This window comes from Nanorana parkeri, unplaced genomic scaffold, assembly GCF_000935625.1.
Source record: "Nanorana parkeri isolate BGI_ZX_2015 unplaced genomic scaffold, ASM93562v1 scaffold271, whole genome shotgun sequence".
Classification (NCBI taxonomy): domain Eukaryota; kingdom Metazoa; phylum Chordata; class Amphibia; order Anura; family Dicroglossidae; genus Nanorana; species Nanorana parkeri.
Window position 1 is genome coordinate 255,186 of NW_017306539.1, and position 18,588 is coordinate 273,773.

Sequence of the window (18,588 nt, forward strand, 5' to 3'; positions counted from 1 at the left end):
CCATCTCACTTCCTGTTATGTCTAGGGGACAACAAGTGAAGGGAAATCACCCCAATATAGCAAAAGCAAAAAATCTGGCTTTAGATATATACTTTTGATTAAGTGTGCAGAATAAGGACCTAACCCAGTCTAGCTAATGACTAATTACATATTTTTTACAGTGGTCTCAGTTCTAGATTTTCGAACACTTAAGAGGTCTATTCACAAAAGGGTGAAGAGTTTGGAGAAGGGAGGAGAAGTGAACAATCTAGGACAAAATAGCTGATTTGGAAACATTCTCCAATTCAGCTCACTTTCCAGTTCAGCGATGTTGTCCTAGATTGTTCACTTCTCCTGCCTTCTCCAAACTCTTCACCCTTTTGTGAATAGACCCCTTGTATATGGTTAACCTTATGGTGACCTCTCTAACGGTTAAAGTGACATTAAACCCTCAGATTTTTTAACATAAAACAATAGTGTAATGTGTACCTTACTGTAATCCATGGTTGTTTCCCTTCACTTTGCTGCTCTTCCTTTTAAATCCGTATCTCTTCTCATGCTGGGCAGAACTTCTGTTTTGCAGCAGACTGCCTTGTCTCTGGAATGGATACACGGTGTCTGTGTGCAGGTTCACAACCTGAGCCAGCACTACAGGAAGAGGCACTCAGCTGCAAAGGGAAGTTCTCCCCAAGCATGAGAAGAGATAAGGATTTAAAAGGAAGAGCAGCAAAGAGAAGGGAAACTACCTTGGATTACAGTAAGGCACATATTACAGTATTGGTTTATGTTAAAAAATCTGAGTGTTTAATGTCACTTTAAGTCAAAGTTAAACCATGAATCCGTGCTGCTGTTGAAAAATGAGCAAGGGCTCCAAATGATAAATAGCATTAATTTGCTGTGTGTTTTAACAGGATTTTGTTATGCCCATCAGCACACGTTATCGAATCAATACCATACTGTAGGTTACCAGCTGAAAAATAACCTCGGCCTTCCATGCTATTGATTAAAAAAGCAAAGCTCTGCGAGTTTGGATTGGTGCGTATTGAGTGCTGCTTGCTGAGTAAGACATATTTTCATTGTATAGTGAATAGGCAGACACATCAGCACAACCCCACACCATACAGTTTATTGTACTTGTTCCATTTCTGTCACAGTCATCATTATTAGAAGACCTCTAACCAGATAGATCTTCTCGTGTTTGATGCAAACATGACAATGCAACATGAATAAGTGATGGTATTCATTGACAAGCATGCGCAGCCAAGCATGGGTACCTTTGAAAAAAAAATTGCAATAGCACCAGATCTATTTTTTTAAGTCTTTGTGCGCATCCGCAGTTTGGTTTTGTGGTCCATGGTGCCTAGAGAGAAGAAAAACGATTATGGTAGACTTGTGAATAAACATAGCGTATTAAAATCAACATTTGTTCTGGGTTTTACTTTCCAATCATTGCTTTGCAAATGAAAGATAAATCCTAAATGTCAGCATTGAGATATAATAAGTGAGATGACATTTGCAGAGCATAGATGATATTGAGATTTTTATTAGAAGCAGCTATGGCACGTTACACATGACACGGTTAGGCCAGGGTAACATACAAATACACAGGCAAAGTTGCTGAAATACATTCTGTATATTGTTCACAAGGAGGCATCAATACAGCCAAATGCGGTGTCCAGGTAGACATAGCTCATCAAAGCTTGGGTTTTGGCTATCACAACATTTTTTTAAATTTATTTAAAGGTTGTGTTTTTAGAAGGTAGTGGAAAGTGTATTTAGGGTGGTTTATTTAATTAAATGTAGGGTTTTTTTGTGTTTAATGTTGATTTTACCATTAATTGTATTTTTTATTTTTCTCTTTCTGTGAAAGAGCACTGTAAAATATTGATAACATAATAAAAAAAAAAATAATAATAATAATAATAAAAGGGCCATTGTTTGTGGCACAAAACCAGGTTCGCGATAAAGTAGCTAAAAGAAACATCTGTGAAGCTGCTTAAAAATCACATAAAAACCTTGATACCACCTTCCCCATTGACTACAATGCATTGGGTCAAAATGGCAAAATGTTGCCAAATATCTAAAGATCCCCCCTGTATAAATACAGTATATTTTTTTATATACTATATATATGATTGTTTAACATACATCTTTTTATGATTGTTCAACATGAATCTTGTTATTCCCTCACCCCTTTCCCCCATTCTATGGTCTTGTAACTGACTTTATTTTACCCATTGTTATATTGTATCGCATTGTGTTGAATTCCACAAATTTATAATAGAAACTGTTTATGGAAGAAATAAAATCTCATGATTTTTACAGAAATTTTGGGGAAATGAAAACTCTCAAATTAGCTTATTCCCTAGTTAGGACAAAAATACAATTTTTAAAACTATTTTATAAGTCAGGTAAATGTGAAAAATTTTATATAACTATATTCTAGTCTCATCTTTAGTCAGCAGATGAAAATGTATACTCCTTGCCACTTTTTGACCTGTCTATCCTTATCTTTTTATGAAAACTCTGTTGTTTACACAGGCCAATAGCTCAGGTGAAAATTTACACACACACACATGAGTGAATCAGGGCAGTGATTCATCACCTCCTGTCTTGTAAAGTTTGCTCCTTTTTCATTTCAATTAGACAGAGAATCTGAAAGGAAACAACTTCTGCTGTGCTCTCTCTTTAGAAAACTCATAGTGCTCTGTGATTCCCGTGTCATGTGTACATCCTGAATTAAATGATTCCTAAAACCAAGATCATAATCTTAAAAAAGACATAAAACATAACCTAAAAATTATCAAAGTTTCCCTTAAAATTATAATACATATATTCTACAGTGCAATGAAGAAGAATAGTGCCTAGGTTAAACAAAATAGGTAACAAGGCGCCCAAACTGTACAACTTGCATTTACATTTTTCTTTTATTTGCATTTTAGGTAGACAGCAAAGATCTCCTGTAGGCGAATGCAGCTACCGCCTGTAGGCCTGCAATTTACAACCCTGGAATTTGGCCTACAGTGTCTTGCTGCATTTGGGGTTTGTGAGTTCTTGTGGTCTTGTTGTACACAGTCAGACCTGATTTAAAGGCTATGTAAACATTTCAGACCATGTTTCAAGTTACATCCATATTCAGGGTATAACGAAACATGGTCACATCGCAACCACCCCACCTCCCTGCGGCTCCCCCACTTACCTAAATCAAAGGGTTCTACTCCATGCAGGCTGCTGTGATTTTTTTTAAATGGAGCAGTTATGCATGGCTCTGCCCAGCCACCACCCCAGAGGGACTTGTAGTTCACCACGCCAGAGGGACTTGTAGTAAAAATGTAGGGGTCTATTCACGAAGCAGCCGAATGATCTAGCCGTAGCTTCGGCTGATCCTTCGGCTAGCTTCGACCCCAGGACCCCTTCGGTTCAGTAGAACTGAAGGGCTGCTGTACGGGCTATTCCCTATAGCCCGTACAGCTCCCGAAGTTGGCAGAGCGGCTCAGTGGAGCCGAAGGCATATGCCTCAACTCGACTGAGCCGCGCTGAAGGCTGGCCGAATGGCCGGCCTACAGCCTGCTTCTGACAGCTGGGCGGAGCCAGCCCTCATCTAACGGCTGGCTCCGGCCACTTGCAGAGAGAACCAGCGTCCCTGGTTACCAGCTAACCAGGAACGCCATCTGTCATTCCTCCCCCCGGATGCTCTGGGAGTCTAATAGGCGAGTCTAAAAGCAATAGCCAATAGCAAACTAGCTATTCCACCCGCCCACTGCTGCTGTCAATCAGCAGAGGGGGACCTGCAGTTCTCCATCAGGTCCCCGTCTGGTGATTGACAGCAGCAGAGGGCGGTGCAATAGCTAGTTTGCTATTGGCTATTGCAAAGTGAAATAGCCAATAGGAATCTATCTATGCTTTCCTATGGGGATTTCTTTTTTTTTTTTGACGGCAGCAGAACCGCCCGGCCAATAGAAAACAGTTGGGCGGAGTAGCTGCCACTGCTAGCTCCGCACAATCGTTTTCTATTTTTTTTTCTACTTTTTCAACTATTTTTCTGTTCTGCTCGGTCCCCCAGAGGAACCGAGCAGAACAGCCGAGCCGAATGCCGCTCAGCGCCATTCGGCTATTTGCTCACTGCTGTTCGGCATCGATAAGAATAGACGGAACAGCAGCGGGTAGCCTGCCGGAGGTTCGGCTTAGCCGATCCAGATTTTGGATCGGCTGAGTCGAACTCCTTCTGCACTTCGGGTCGGCCGAACATGCCGAGCATGTTCGGCCGACCCGAAGCCACCCTATGTAGGGCTGATGTACAGGACAAAAAGTGACGTGTAAATCTCTTTAATGGGAAAACATATAGCTATAAAATCTGACAGGTTTTAAACCATTCTATCTTTCCACTCTATCTAAAACTAAAAATAGATTTGCCCGGAATTGAAGTGTACATAACTCAGGCAGGTCTATCCTTCTGCTTGGTTATTACAGAGTTAAATAAATGACGAGGCAAGGACGTTTTAAAGAGAATGTCATTCGCAGGCAAATCATATTTGACTTTGATCATACATAATCCAATTAATGAAATGTTAATAAACATGAATAATTAATAGGTCCAATGTTCAACTTGTACAAAGAAATGTACGGCTTATCATTTACTGTTACATAACAGCTCTCTAAACTCTGTCCAGGGGTAAAAGCTGACAGAAGTCTTGTTGTCTGTTACAAATACAAAGCAGAGCGATATACAGGATTGATTTCCATGTTTTTCTTTATAAGTAACACTTTCTATGACCAATCTGAGGGCTGACATAGTCGATCTTCTGATAATGCTAGATGCCCGGCTCTTTCCTGGGCCTCTGATTTCAATTTTTTCAGAGTCACTGATCTTCAGCAAGTATGCAGATGAAGAAAGTCAGAGAAAAGTCAAAAGTCCTTATCTGCATACTTGTTTTTGTGTTAATGACTCAAAGCGAGTCAGATGTACTTTTACAAACTCATATGCAGATACATATCCATTAATAACAAACCTCAGAGAGTAATATCACCTATTGGTTTCCTGTTTCCTGTTTGTACCATGTTGTAATTCACAGCTTCCTTTTAATTTGTTATTTTAACCAATTGGGTAATTGCTGAGAACATCTCTACGCGTTTCTCGGATGTATTCTCCGCTTCTTCAGGAGTTTACCGAGACATTAAAAATGGAGTCTTCTGACTGTCAAACCAAACTGCGACTATTAGGACCTCATGGGCAAGCGCAGGAACATAAGCAGAGGAGCACCACTTCACTTGATGCACGACGATAGGCCATTTTTGCTTGGTGACTGTGGGCCCGTATACACCTATGCGTCATGCTATCGCATGATGCACCTACTGTGCGGCAGATGTGTTGCGTTGCCATTAGACATGTGCACAGCATAAAACTTTGTTTCAGACGAAACGAATAGAAAGGGAAAAAACATTTAATTTGTTTTGTTTTAGTAAAACTAATAATTGGTCATGAAAATTAGCCCCGAGCCACACTTGGGAATACCGCCAAGGAGCTTAAAGCGGACCTTTACACACCATTTGGCAATGAACCTCTGAATCCGAAAGTGCACATATAAAAAACTGAACGTGCGGCAGCCATATTGTGGCCATCTTGGAGATGGGCGCATGGCGTCACCTGATGCTGGCATCAGCATGGTGGTGCCCATACAAAACTAATTAATATATGCCCGAATATAGTTTTTCGTATATTCGGGCATACAATAATTGGTTATATTTTTTGCTATTTACGTTTTTGACAGCATCAGGGCACAGAGGTCGTATTTCCCAGTCAGGCTTTGCAATCACAAGATGTAGATAGCATGGGTGAGGGGGGGTGCAGTGAGATACTATTAGGGTTTATAAAGCAATCGTATAGTATTAGTAATGTATAGCTGAGTGAAAGCTGTTGGCACAACTTTACCACCACTAGATGGAGCTGAGGCACATAGGAAATTCCTATGTGCCTTAGCTCCATCTAGTTGCAGTAATTCACTGAGAACGGCATTTACCCAGCTATAGGTTGGGCAAGTGGTTTATAAATCAGCTCTTATGAGTTGCATGGTGTTGCTAATAAATGGCCGGCAGTTTCCAGTGCTTATTTCTGGACACCCGGAGCATGGACAAACGTCAAATATCTTGCTATTTATTAAGGTCCTTGTGTTATATAGCTGATTATTGTTCATACAGTAATTCTAGGGTGAACTTCCACTTTAATCTCAACCTGTCCCGATCTAAAACATCCTAGATTCCACATGTAAGAGCCACTGATATTTAATTTAATATCTATATTAAAATCTTTAACATTTTCTAATCCTATAATAAACTATTTATACTACAACAGAATATAATAAATGTATGTAAACCTATATAAATACAGAGTTTTTGGCCTTAGGAGGGAATTATAGCTGAGAGTTCCCGCCCATGTGCAATACATTTTAATGGGGTTATTCTTGTAGCAATTCCTTTGGTAAATTAGGTGTTTCTTTGCAGGTCAGGCCCTGCATATGCAGCTGCTTTACTCTGATTCACTAGAAGTACAAAAATAAGGCCCAATGCACTCAGCTTTTCATTTACAAGACTTGATCTCCATAGACATCTTTCCTTTTTCAACCTAAATTGCTGTGTAAATGTTCACTTACCGTATATACTCGAGTATAAGCCGAGTTTTTCAGGCCATTTTTTGTGCTGAAAAATGCCCCCCTCGGCTTATGACAGATGACACTCAAATGTATCTTTCCACTCCACAACTCTCCCCCTCAGTGTCCTTGCGTGTCACTAATCTACTAAATGACATATGCGTCTGGATGTCACAACATTTCTTAAAACTCAACCTTTCAAAAACTGAGCTCATGATATTTCCTCCACCCCGTGCACCTTCCCCCAACATTTCAGTTGTGATTGATAACACAACTATCCAACCCTCCCCTTATGCCAAGGTCCTAGGTGTCATCCTTGACTCGGACCTCACCTTTCTTCCCCACATCCAATCGCAATCCAAATCCTGCCGCCTTCACCTTCGTAACATCTCAAAAATACGCCCCATCCTCACCAATGACACCACAAAACTACTCATACACTCCCTTGTTATCTCTCGTCTTGACTATTGTAACTCCCTCCTCATTGGCCTTCCACTACACAGGATATCCCCCCTTCAGTCTATCATGAATGCAGCTGCCAGACTCATATTGTTTTTCTTTTAAATAAATATTCATGTAATTTTATTGGTATCTATCTTCATTTTGTACATTTACCAGTAGCTGCCTCATTTCCCACCCTCGGCTTATACTCGAGTCAATATTTTTTCCCAGTTTTTTGTGGTAAAATTAGGTACCTCGGCTTATATTCGGGACAGCTTATACTCGAGTATATACGGTATACAAGCAGACCTCTGCTGCTGCCATGAACGATCCATCACAAGTAAATATGCTGCCTCTCTCTTGGATATATATCATTATGTAATATAATGTTAGAGGAAATAGATATTCCAAACACATATTAGATGGTAAAAAGAGATGTTTTTAATCACTAAAACACACTTAACCTCCCCGGCGGTCTGATTTATTTTTTTTTTTTTAATTTTTGTCTTTTTTTGCCAGTTATTTTTCTTTCTTTTTTTACTTTTAAATTTGCCGCCGGTTCCACCGCCCTGCAACGCGTACGCTCGCAAGGGACGGAACCCAGAAGACGGATGCCGGCATCGGCCGGAGGACACAGCAGGGATCGTGGACAAGGTAATGGCGTTGTGTAATCCCGAGTGTGGCTCGAGGTTACCGATTTTGGTCATGAAAATTAACCACGAGCCACACTTAGGAATACCGCCTAGGAGGTTAAACTCAAAACTTTACAATCAAAAATCGAATTCTCCCAGTGCATAGCTCTATGTATGATGATTAATAATAACATAGACATGTCAGGTGTAAAATGCTGTGATTATGAAATACTTACACTTGCAGAGCATTCACTTCCTGCTTCGAAAGGGCAAAATGACTTCAGTTTGCCAAAGCAATGCACACTGGGGTTGCCTTGTCATCAGCAGAGCATTGCTGGGAAATCTCATCTGTAATCTCACAAGATCTCAGGTAAAGGCATTTTCCTCCCCTGGGATAATGTGCACGGTCACATTCCCTAGTCACATGTGCCAGAGTTCCAGGAAGTAAAGGGAGATATAGTAATCTGCCCTTAGTAAACATGGCCACTGTCAGAAGACCAGGGAAGAAAAGAGAAATAAGGAATGCAAAGAATACAAAGCCGGCAATTATCTAGAAGTAGGTGTTTGTAGATTGTCATTACTAAACATTTCTAAAAGGTGCGTTTACTGTTATTTTAAAGATATGTGCAAAGGTCCGTTTAAAATGTAAATTTAGCCATTTTTTGGGTTCAAACAGAACCAGGGGCTTAAAGTGAACCTTTCCATACCTAAGACCATTTAGGTTTAAGTTGAAGTTTGGCTTTCATTAAGAAATATGTGCTGTAGCACTTAATTATTTGCTCAATTGCACACCCAGTTTTCTATTAAGCTTGGTATTTACTAGTAGATTTTTCTTCGTTCAGCTTTCAGGCTGAACAAAAAAAATCGAACAGATTTCTCATTCGACACTAAACAGTGTGGATGGAGAAAGCTATTGTATTTTGCCAGATGGCCCCACCGTCTGTCAGAATAACTGAACAGTACCTACATTGGATAAAAGTGCCTTTGGCCAACATTTTTCCACCTGGCTCTTTCAAATTTTTAGTTGTCAGAGCGGAGGCTACAGATGGGGCCACCCACTGAGCGAATATCATAAAGCCTGAATTCATTCAGTGTATGGTCAGCTTTAGTCTCCCTATAAAGTCACTCAAATACCTATTGAGCCTGCTTTTTAATCCACCCAATGCAGCTTTCTGTGACTGGATGGTGATGATGCTGCACTGCTCCTGAATTCAAAGCAGAGGTGCCACTCTCATTTGGACTCTGCCTGCTTGACTTAAAATGGGATGAGAATATTTTACAAGGGGGTGGCTATCAGCATTGTCACTGCTGGTTCACAAGCTGTAACTTGTCAATCAGCACCTAACCACACCTAGTCCTGCCCACTGCATTCTGGACTGACAGCACTGCCTCTGTTGCAAAAACCCTCCCACTGGGAGCTGCAGGTTCTGGAAAGGGGAGAGTGTGAGACACAAATGAAGGACAACTTGGCTCAGTCAGAGTGGGTAAAGGAAGTTTAGTAACCTGTTTGGAACTTGTATCGTACTTTCATGATATTCAATTATTGTGCACAACCAGAGCATTTTAATGCACTTGCACCACTTCCCTAATGATATTTCTGCAGTATTTTGTGGAAATGTTGATTTTCACATCCAATCTTTGTCCCCACATGATCACTTTCCCTCCTGACTGCCCTCCATGCTACCACAGGGCCACTGATGTATTGTAAACTTGGCATGCCACTATTCATAAATCTATGAACTTAATTTAATGGAAGGATGCACCTTTTTTAACAAGTACTGGTGTCAAGATGGCACAGCCAAATTAGAGAAACTACACTCACTGGACAGATTAGAGAACACTTTTTAGGGACCTGTAATGGACTATAAATAAATAAGTGTGGTGCTACTAAATCTAAAGTGATATGTGCTAAGTGTTACAACATACTGTATATCCCAATGCATTAAATAAGGTTTAATTTATTGGGATATATGGTGTCCCTAGTCCAGAGCCGGAGAGGGATTCCAGCATAGGATTCACTACCCACAGCAAACACGTGATACTATGGGGATGATTTACTAAAGGCAAATAGCTGTTCACTTTGCAAGTGAATTTGCACATTGGAGGGGACGTTTCTCTTAGCTTGGTGAATGTGGTGATATATCGCTTTGCAAAAAATACCCAAACATGTGTACGAAAAATAAAAAAACCTGTATTTTTCCTTGCACATGATTGGATGATGGAAGTCAGCAGAACTTCACCTTATTCATTAAGCTAAGGGAAATTTCCCCTGCAATTTTCAAATTCTTTTGGGAAGAGAACAGCCTATTTGCCTTTAGTAAATGAACCCCAATGTGCGCTGGTTATTGTGCACATGTGAATATGAGCGCTGTCATCGTTATATTTTAATAAATTATTCTATTAGTGCTGAGGTATTTTATTTATTGATCTATAATGGAATGGCAGTTAAGGGGCATGGATTTTGGGAGATTGCTATGCACTAGTGAACCTTAAGGGTTGCTTTAAAAAAAAAAAAATTCTTTGTAAATATTTGCTGTAGCATAATCATGTTTTTTAGGCAAGCTAGCCTATGGAACTTTCCTTGGCTGTTTAAAGTGACCCTGTCACTATGAGTGCAAAAGTTAAATAAAGGCAGCCTGTATAAGAAGATGCTATATAATAAGCTTTCCAGTAGCTCGTGTGTTAATATTCACCACTTTTTTGATCCCCTGCCATTGCAGGTATCCAACACTTCCGGGTCTGATGAATACCGTTACTCCCACTGACTCACATGCTGTGATTCCTCCCACTGACTCACACATCCACGTCACTAAATGATATACTAGCTGGTAGGAGGAAACACATCATGAGGTTGGCAAACAGGTATGTGACCCATACACAAGTGTCAGACACCTGCAACAGCTAAGGATCAGCAAAACAGTAGAGTAGTAACTCAAGGGCTTCCAGAAAGTAAGTATATAGCATTGTCTTTTACAGCCTGCCTTTACTTGAGTTTGAACTCTGTAGTGACAAGGTCACTTTAAACCCTAAAAATGGGTTTAAGTAATCTTACACTTTAAAGGCCATTTCCGACAAAAACTAAAGTTCAGCTATGGTTGGGCACTAATGGTTGGAAATGTCCCCAGCTTTTTTTTTTATCTCTAAGTGACTCAAGTGGTGAGACCTTCGAGCAGTAATTTATTTCTATGCACCCTCTCCATAAGACCATAATAGTCGTTACTGTCTTGCAGCTAGATTCCCTAATTATGTGTTTATTCTACATGATTCAGAATCCATCAGGGAAGCAAGTCACTATGATTTGGCCCTGTAACAGAAAGAATGAGAATTCTGCTGGGAATATCCTGCTGCATCACAATGACACACGCTTCTATCTAGACCTCAAAGGTACTGTAACAAGAGTTGATAATAAAGGAAGCAGTGTGGCATGCCAGTTATCAATATAAATGGTCCATATAGTAAACTTGGTGCAAACTAATTCACTTTAAGGCAATAAAAAGGACAAGGGGGCACTCTTTGCATTTGGAGGAAAAGAAATGCAACCTCTGCATAAGGAAAGGTTCATTTACAGTATGAGCTGTGGAAATGTGGAATAGGCTACCTCTGGAACTAATAATAGCCAGCTCAATTAATTACATAGTTAGTCAGGTTGAAAAGACAATTGAGTTCAACCTATAGAGATGAAAAGAAAAACTTCCAAAAAACTGAACTGTATGCCCACAGTTGTTCCAGAGGTAGGCAATAAAACCCCTATAAAGGTTCAATTTGCTCCAACAGGGGGGGGATCCTTTCTGTTCACACAAGGCAATTGGATATTCTGTGGATGAACACTCTCTGGTGTTTTTTTTACTTATAATAAGTCAATATCTAGTAATATTCTGTGCAATTAGGAATGCATCCAGATTTTTTTTAAAACAGTTAACGGAGTTAGCTAGAACTAGCTCCTGGGGGAGTCTATTCTACCTTTTCACAGCTCTAACTGTGAAGAAGCCTATACGTATGCAAAGGTTAAACTGCATTAATTGCTTTAAAAATGCACTGAATATAACTGGATATTAACATCTATAAGTAATAACACCAGCGAATGTTGATCCAGGGAATATCCGACTGCCTTAGGGGGATGAAGCCTAAGATGAGAATCCAGTCTAAGAGACAAATACTTCTAAAAAGAGAATATTTTCTTGGTTATATATACTTGATTCTGTGTTTTTTTTTCTAGCTCACTGTGAAGAACAGTTTACATTAAGTCTCCTTTACTAGTAAAAGCTGCTCCAAAGAGAGAAATCTCATGGTCTGGTCTGCAGAGGCAACGGTCAGCCCTCGTTACGACAGGAATCCTGGTAATGATTTGTGAAACTCTTTAGAACACCTTCAGTAGCTGGAGGTACTTCAGAGGATCTGGAGGCTAGAAACACACAAGTAATGCTACTACTGCTTCTCATAAGGAAAGAGAAAAGTGATGAAGTATTATGCAGCTAAAGTGCCACCTACTGGAAGTATGGGAGAAAAACATGCAGGTGTAGAAAAGCAACTGACAGGGTTATTCTCAAAAAGGGTGAAGAGTTTGGAGAAGGCAGGAGAAGGGAACAATCTAGGCCAAAATAGCTCATTTGGAGCGATTCTCCAATTCAGCTCACTTTGCAGTTCAGCTATGTTGTCCTAAATTGTTCACTTCTTCTGCCTTCCCCAAACTCTTCACCCTTTTGTGAATAACCCTGTTTAAGAGTGCACCTGTCTAGAATTATGTAGGCTGCCATTACCAACCTTGCTTTATGAGAATGTTAGTTGCCTGTTTGTCATGCTTCAATATTTTCTAAATCACTGACATGGAAAAAGCATAAAAAGCACTACAGAATTATTAATTGATGAATGAATAATTTAATACAGTTCAGACGTTGTGACCTCACTTGATCTAATCTGCATCTACTCTCTCCAAAGTGAGTGGAGTTCCACTCTTAAACAGTTATCAGCAGAACAGGTATCCCCTGGGGAAAATGTCCCCTAACCTCGGACTTTTGGGACAACTTTGTAAATGAAAGTGTTTAAACACAAGATGTCTAATCTATCTGGTCTGGGCTCCCTCTCAGCATTTTAGGAAGAATCAATGTATTCAAAATGGTGTTTCTCCTGAAATTTCTATACATTTTCTCTAACTTTATTGTTTACATCCTTATATGTATCTCTCAAGAATGAAATACCTTGATTACCCCATTATTTTGGCAAATTATGTCTTCTGGTTGGTGTATGTGAACTGGTGGTTATTTCCAAAACTGAATAACGCAGCAATGGAGACAGCAGTGGTTTCTGCTCTAGCGAACCTCATACCCAGGCAGCATTTCTATACCACTGAGGGCACTTCTAATTTGGCTACGACTCTCAAAATGTATAAACAATGTCTTTAAATTGTCCTACAACCAACCCGAGCTGTTTCCCCTAACAATCCCATCTGATGCATTGCAGAATTTGAACAATCTTTGAATGTTCCCAATATTCACAAGGTCCTTTCAAATTATTTTCCATGCTGAAACAGGAGCTGGAGGGGCCAGACACCTGGCATTTTAAATATCTCCAATGTAGACATGCCGCCTAGGATCAGCTTTGGACTACATGGTGTAGATTTTTAACCCTCCATACTGGAAAGTGTCATTTCTGCTGTGTTGTAGAAAGAGGAGAAACCAATAAATCCACTCTGGAGCAGATTTATGGACTTATTGGACAGATTTATTTCAGTAAGTGAGGCCTCCTTTCTGTATATACACCTATCAGCCATAACATTATGACCGCCTACCTAATATTAAATAGGTTCTCCTTTTGCCCCCATAACAGCTCTGACCAATTGAGGCATGGACTCCACTAGACCTATGAAGGTATGCTGTGGCATCTGGCACCAGGTCATCAGTAGCAGATCCTTTAAGTCATGTAAGTGGCGAGGTGGTGTCTTCTACGCTCCCCACGTGCAAAATAAGCCTTGGCTGCCCATAATACTGTTGCTTGTTCACCAGTTTTCCTTCCTTGACCACTTTTGGTAGATCCTGACTACTGCAGACAGGGAACATCCCACAAGAGCTGCAGTATTGGAGTTGCTCTGACCCAGTCGTCTACCCATCACCATTTGGCCCTTGTCAAAGTGGCTTAAATCCTGAAGCTTTCCCATTTTTTTCTGCTTCCAAATCATCAACTTCAGGGACAAAATGTTACCTTGCTGCCTAATATTTCCCATCCACTTCCAGGGGCCATTGTAACGAGATAAACAATTTTATTCACTTCACCTGTCAGTGGTCATAATGTTATGGCTGATCGGTGTATATGTACTTTAGAGTGATAAATCATCGACAAGTAAAATTATTATAAAATCACTGAAGAAAAGTAAATACCAAAATTAAAGGGCCAGCCCACCTTAATCTGACATTTCAGATGCTGGAGAGTTGACTCTCTAAAAGTTTCTTACATCTCGCGATCCTGGTAGTGGGATGTCTTCTCTTGTGTTCCCAGGTCTGCACAAGCACCATGGCTGTTACAAGGGGGCCCCACTCTTCCTGCTATATTTTATATTTATTTATTTATTATGAGACACAAATGAGAAGGCGAGCACCCTAAACTTCAAAGAGGCCAAGAATAGGCAAAGGAACCATGAAAGGAAAATATTTTGGCTGAAGATCCCAAGATATACAAGAAGCCAACAGGTGTCTCAACTCAGCAGGTTCCACTTATAGCTAAAATATTTGTTTAGGGTAAACTGTTCCTTTAACATCTGCAATATACGGCTACTAACATATTTCAGGAAGAAAATCCTGAAACAGTAAAACTGGAATTAGATCTGTTTTATCATTTTCAGTAGGAAGCTGAACGTGCAGAGTGAAGGTGTGAAGAGGCTTTTGCAAGCACTTTCATTGTTGTTTTGCTGATGTTTAGGAATAGTGAATAATGTAATTGTTGCATAGTTGTGTTTTATTGAAGGCAGTAAAACATTGCCTGCATTTCTGCTATGCAGCACTACTCAGGGCTTTTAAACCCATCAGTAATGACTTTTCGTTTTCTTAGTTTTGTTAAAGGAAAGCTGTAGAAAGAGAAATATATTTGTCAACTTCCATCTAGTCTGGCTGTTTCTAGTTTTAGGGCTAGTTCACACCACAAAGTCTGCGTTCCAGAGCGTTCGGCCTCTGGCACGCACTGGAACGCAAGCCGGCCGGCTCCCTGTAATTTTTTTCAGGCATTGAACTGAAAAATATATACAAAATATATATTCTGCGTTTCTAACTACTACCCTCTACCTACAGCTGCTGTGCAAAAATGACCAATAAATAACCAAATGTGCACTGTGCTTCTATAAATAATCCCTAAAACTTATAAAAGTAATTGTTGTTTCTGCAAGTAAAATGAAAACATCATAAAAATAATCAGTAATAAAACACATCAAAAATGAAAAACATAGCCAGTGAATGCTTCAAAGTTCCAAAAGTCCAGCTGGTGTTTTTAAATTACAGTGTCCAAAGTATCCAGTGCACATGTTTAAAAATACATTTCCTCAGAATAAATTGTCCAATTGCTAAAAAGAAGAACCCAGTGTTGTTTATCTTCTCTGTGATCTCTAAAACATTCTTGTGGAAACCACCAGTGAGTACTAAGGTGTACACACTCAACAAATTCTATTGTCCACCAATGTTAATGGTCAGAAAGCGCTTGTAATCATCTCTCTCAGGGCCCTGTTACACCAGCAAGAGAGCGTTCCAGTGTGTTCAGCCTCTGGAACGCAACTCGGCCGGCTCACTTTGTTTGGGGGGGGAGGGGGAGTGGCGGTGCATTGAACTCAATGGCACCGCAGCCACGCCCCCTACCCATAGTGCGATTGCTGGCACCCAAACGCGTGGCACATTAATGCCTGCGTTCTGATCGAGTGCGATCTGCAAAAAATGCTGCATGCACTATTTTTGCAGATCGCACTTGACCAGAACACAGGCATTAATGTGCCACGCGTTCGGGTGCCGGCGTACACATTGCGGGCGGCATGGCTGCCGTGCCATTGAGTTCAATGCACCACCATGCCCCCTCCTGCCCCAAAACAAAGTGTGCCAGCCAGGTTGCGTTCAAGTGCGTTCCAGAGGCTGAACGCACTGGAACGCACTCTTGATGGTGTGACTGGGCCCTTAAGCGTTTCCCCTCAGGACTCTCTATCATCATCTACATTTCATGTATTTCAAACAATAGAAAAACTATTGGCCAGTTTATAAAAGCATAAATCATGTATAACACTCAATAATTTAAAGTGGACCTTTACCCCCTTTCACTGATGATGTGACTCCTGCACATGCGCAAAAGAGTTTCAATGTCCCCGGCAGCAGGCCCATTCACGACATCTCTAAGAAGGCTGAATGTGCACACTGCATAGCACATGTGCTGTAGATTGTACACAAAATATCCACAAAAATTGCTGCTGGAAAGAAGAACATTTTTGGCACAAGAGACTTTGCATGTCTCTCCTGGCCAAAATCCCCACCTCCAAGCGATTTTATTTATTTTGTTCACTTTACTCCTATTCATCAGTACCAACAGTACTCTCTCCTGGTTGCATTATGATTTCACCTTATCTCCTCCCTCTCAACACGTTTCATCAGCATTGACTTCCTTTGGAGTTGAGTATGAGTTCTTCACACCTGATGCTGAGTGTTGAGCGGGACTGACACAAGCACAATACACCGTGGAGAGAAATTACAAGCACTTTCTGACCATTAACATGCATGTTTGGTTATTTACTGGCCTGGACAAAGCATAATTGTTCTGGGTAAGTGGCTCAGAGAACTGAAGCCTTTGCATCAGCACTGGGTTCCTTTAACTGGGATGCTCCTGCTAAAAGAGACATTCCATGCAATGTGACAGTGTGTGTAAAGGGGGCCCCTGTCCCATACTTACCTTGCCAGCGCTCCCCCGCAACTGCTTACTCTATTGCAACCGTTACAAATATTCCCATCCTTACCTGGTGTCAGACGGTGTTCAGGCCTTGAGATATGTTGCTGGACCAGAGCATTGTCACAAAGGGGGAGGTCAAAAGCACCAGGTATTTTTGCCAGTTAAGGTTGCAGAAAGAGCATCAGGGGAGCACTGGCATGTTGAGTATTAGTGGGTCTGGGGTGGGGGGCCCTTTGTATAAACACTGTCACTTTGCCCTGAGTGAGGCAAGATGACAGTGTCTCTTCAAATCAGAACTCCATCCAAAACTTTTTTCATTTTTCTTTTTTTATATTCCACCATTTAACCAAGGTGCTCAGGCTTCCTGTTGGGGGGCGCAGAGCTGACTGCAAAATGCGGCGTCCTACAGTTTAATGATGCAGGGGAAGGGGACTGGACAAGGTGTACTTTTATTTGTCTTTGAGATATGGTCTTACTTGCAGTAAACAAATAAAAGTGAATAGGTTGCTCGGTTATGCATCACTGTTTGTACCTAAATGTTTATAAATGAGCCAAGAAAACTATCTCTTTGTTACAAAAGTGGGATTAAATTACAGTACTGTTAACATAATATGACTCTCAAACGTGGCACAATCACAGGTTATGCAGCCAGTGCAGCCAAGCTTGAAAAGAGAATTTGCTGAATTCAAGTACATAACAGAAATGGGCATTAGAGTAGCTGCAAATCAATAACATTATGTACCGGCGGTGTTAGAAAATTAACATTAATGAGTACTATTATATTAAGTTTGGACTAGAAGTTATTTTGGCTTTCTAGCTGAAGGGCGGCCTCTTGTGGAATTTGTGCTGAACTACAGTTTGATGCATAATATGCCACCTAAACACATTATTACAGTACACCTGCCAGGAGGGAATTATGTAGGTCGCAATTAATGGCCATGCTGTTTGCCTGGCTGTGTCTAGCCTCAATGCCTCTGAGTCTCACACTCAAAAAGCAAATGAAAATGAGAGAAAACTTGTAATGTCTTACAACTATACTTGTTCCAGGCCAGCAACTATATATGCCAAAGGATGGCATAACAGCCAGGCAGCTAACACTTTCCGAAGGACAGATCAGCAATGGCAGTCTGCAAATGGTCAGAATTTTAAAACAGTTCTGTCAAAGATCAAAATAATTATTTAAATCCTTGGTTCTCAACTGGTGGGTCGTGACTAGGGATGAGCTTCGCGTTCGAGTCGAACCTATGTTCGACTCGAACATAGCAAGCCATTTGTCTTATATTTCCCATAGAAACACAAAAATATTCTATTGTAGCCCTAAAGACCAGAGTAATAAAATTTATTGAGCAACAATGTATTACAAGGAAAACTACCTGTGTGATAAGGCTCAGATGCATGTTGTCAGGAAGGAATGGAAACCAAAGGATGCAGCTTCTTCCATCTCCTTCACCTGCTGCAGCCTTTACCATTTCCTGCAATTCTGCGGTCACCTTTTTGAGCCAATGTGTCACTGTGCATATGCAGCTTTTCTTCATAGTTTCCAATGGAGATGTTATTCACAAAAGGGTGAAGAGTTTGGAGAAGACGGGAGAAGTGAACAATCTAGGACAAAATAGCTGAGCTGGAAAAATTCTCCAATTCTGCTCACTGTTCAGTTTTGTTGTCCTATATTGTTCTCTTCTCCCTTTTGTTAATAACCCTGTTAATTCCCCCATCCATGGTAAACAGCATGGATGAAGGGATCTCCACCTGCCAGCTATTGTATTCAAACAGCTGGCACCTGCAACTGACTGAATACATAAACAGTGAGTGCATCTGATTTTGTAATTGGACTTCGTTGAACCAAGCAGTGCCGACAGGTCCACCTATGGCTTCAGTTTCAGAGATTCTGCAGGGATCAGACAAACTTTCAGCCATATATGGCTAGCATACCTTAAGTCAGTATGGACCCCTTCCCACTGTCAAAAATGTGTCTCCCAGTCTTTGGCGTA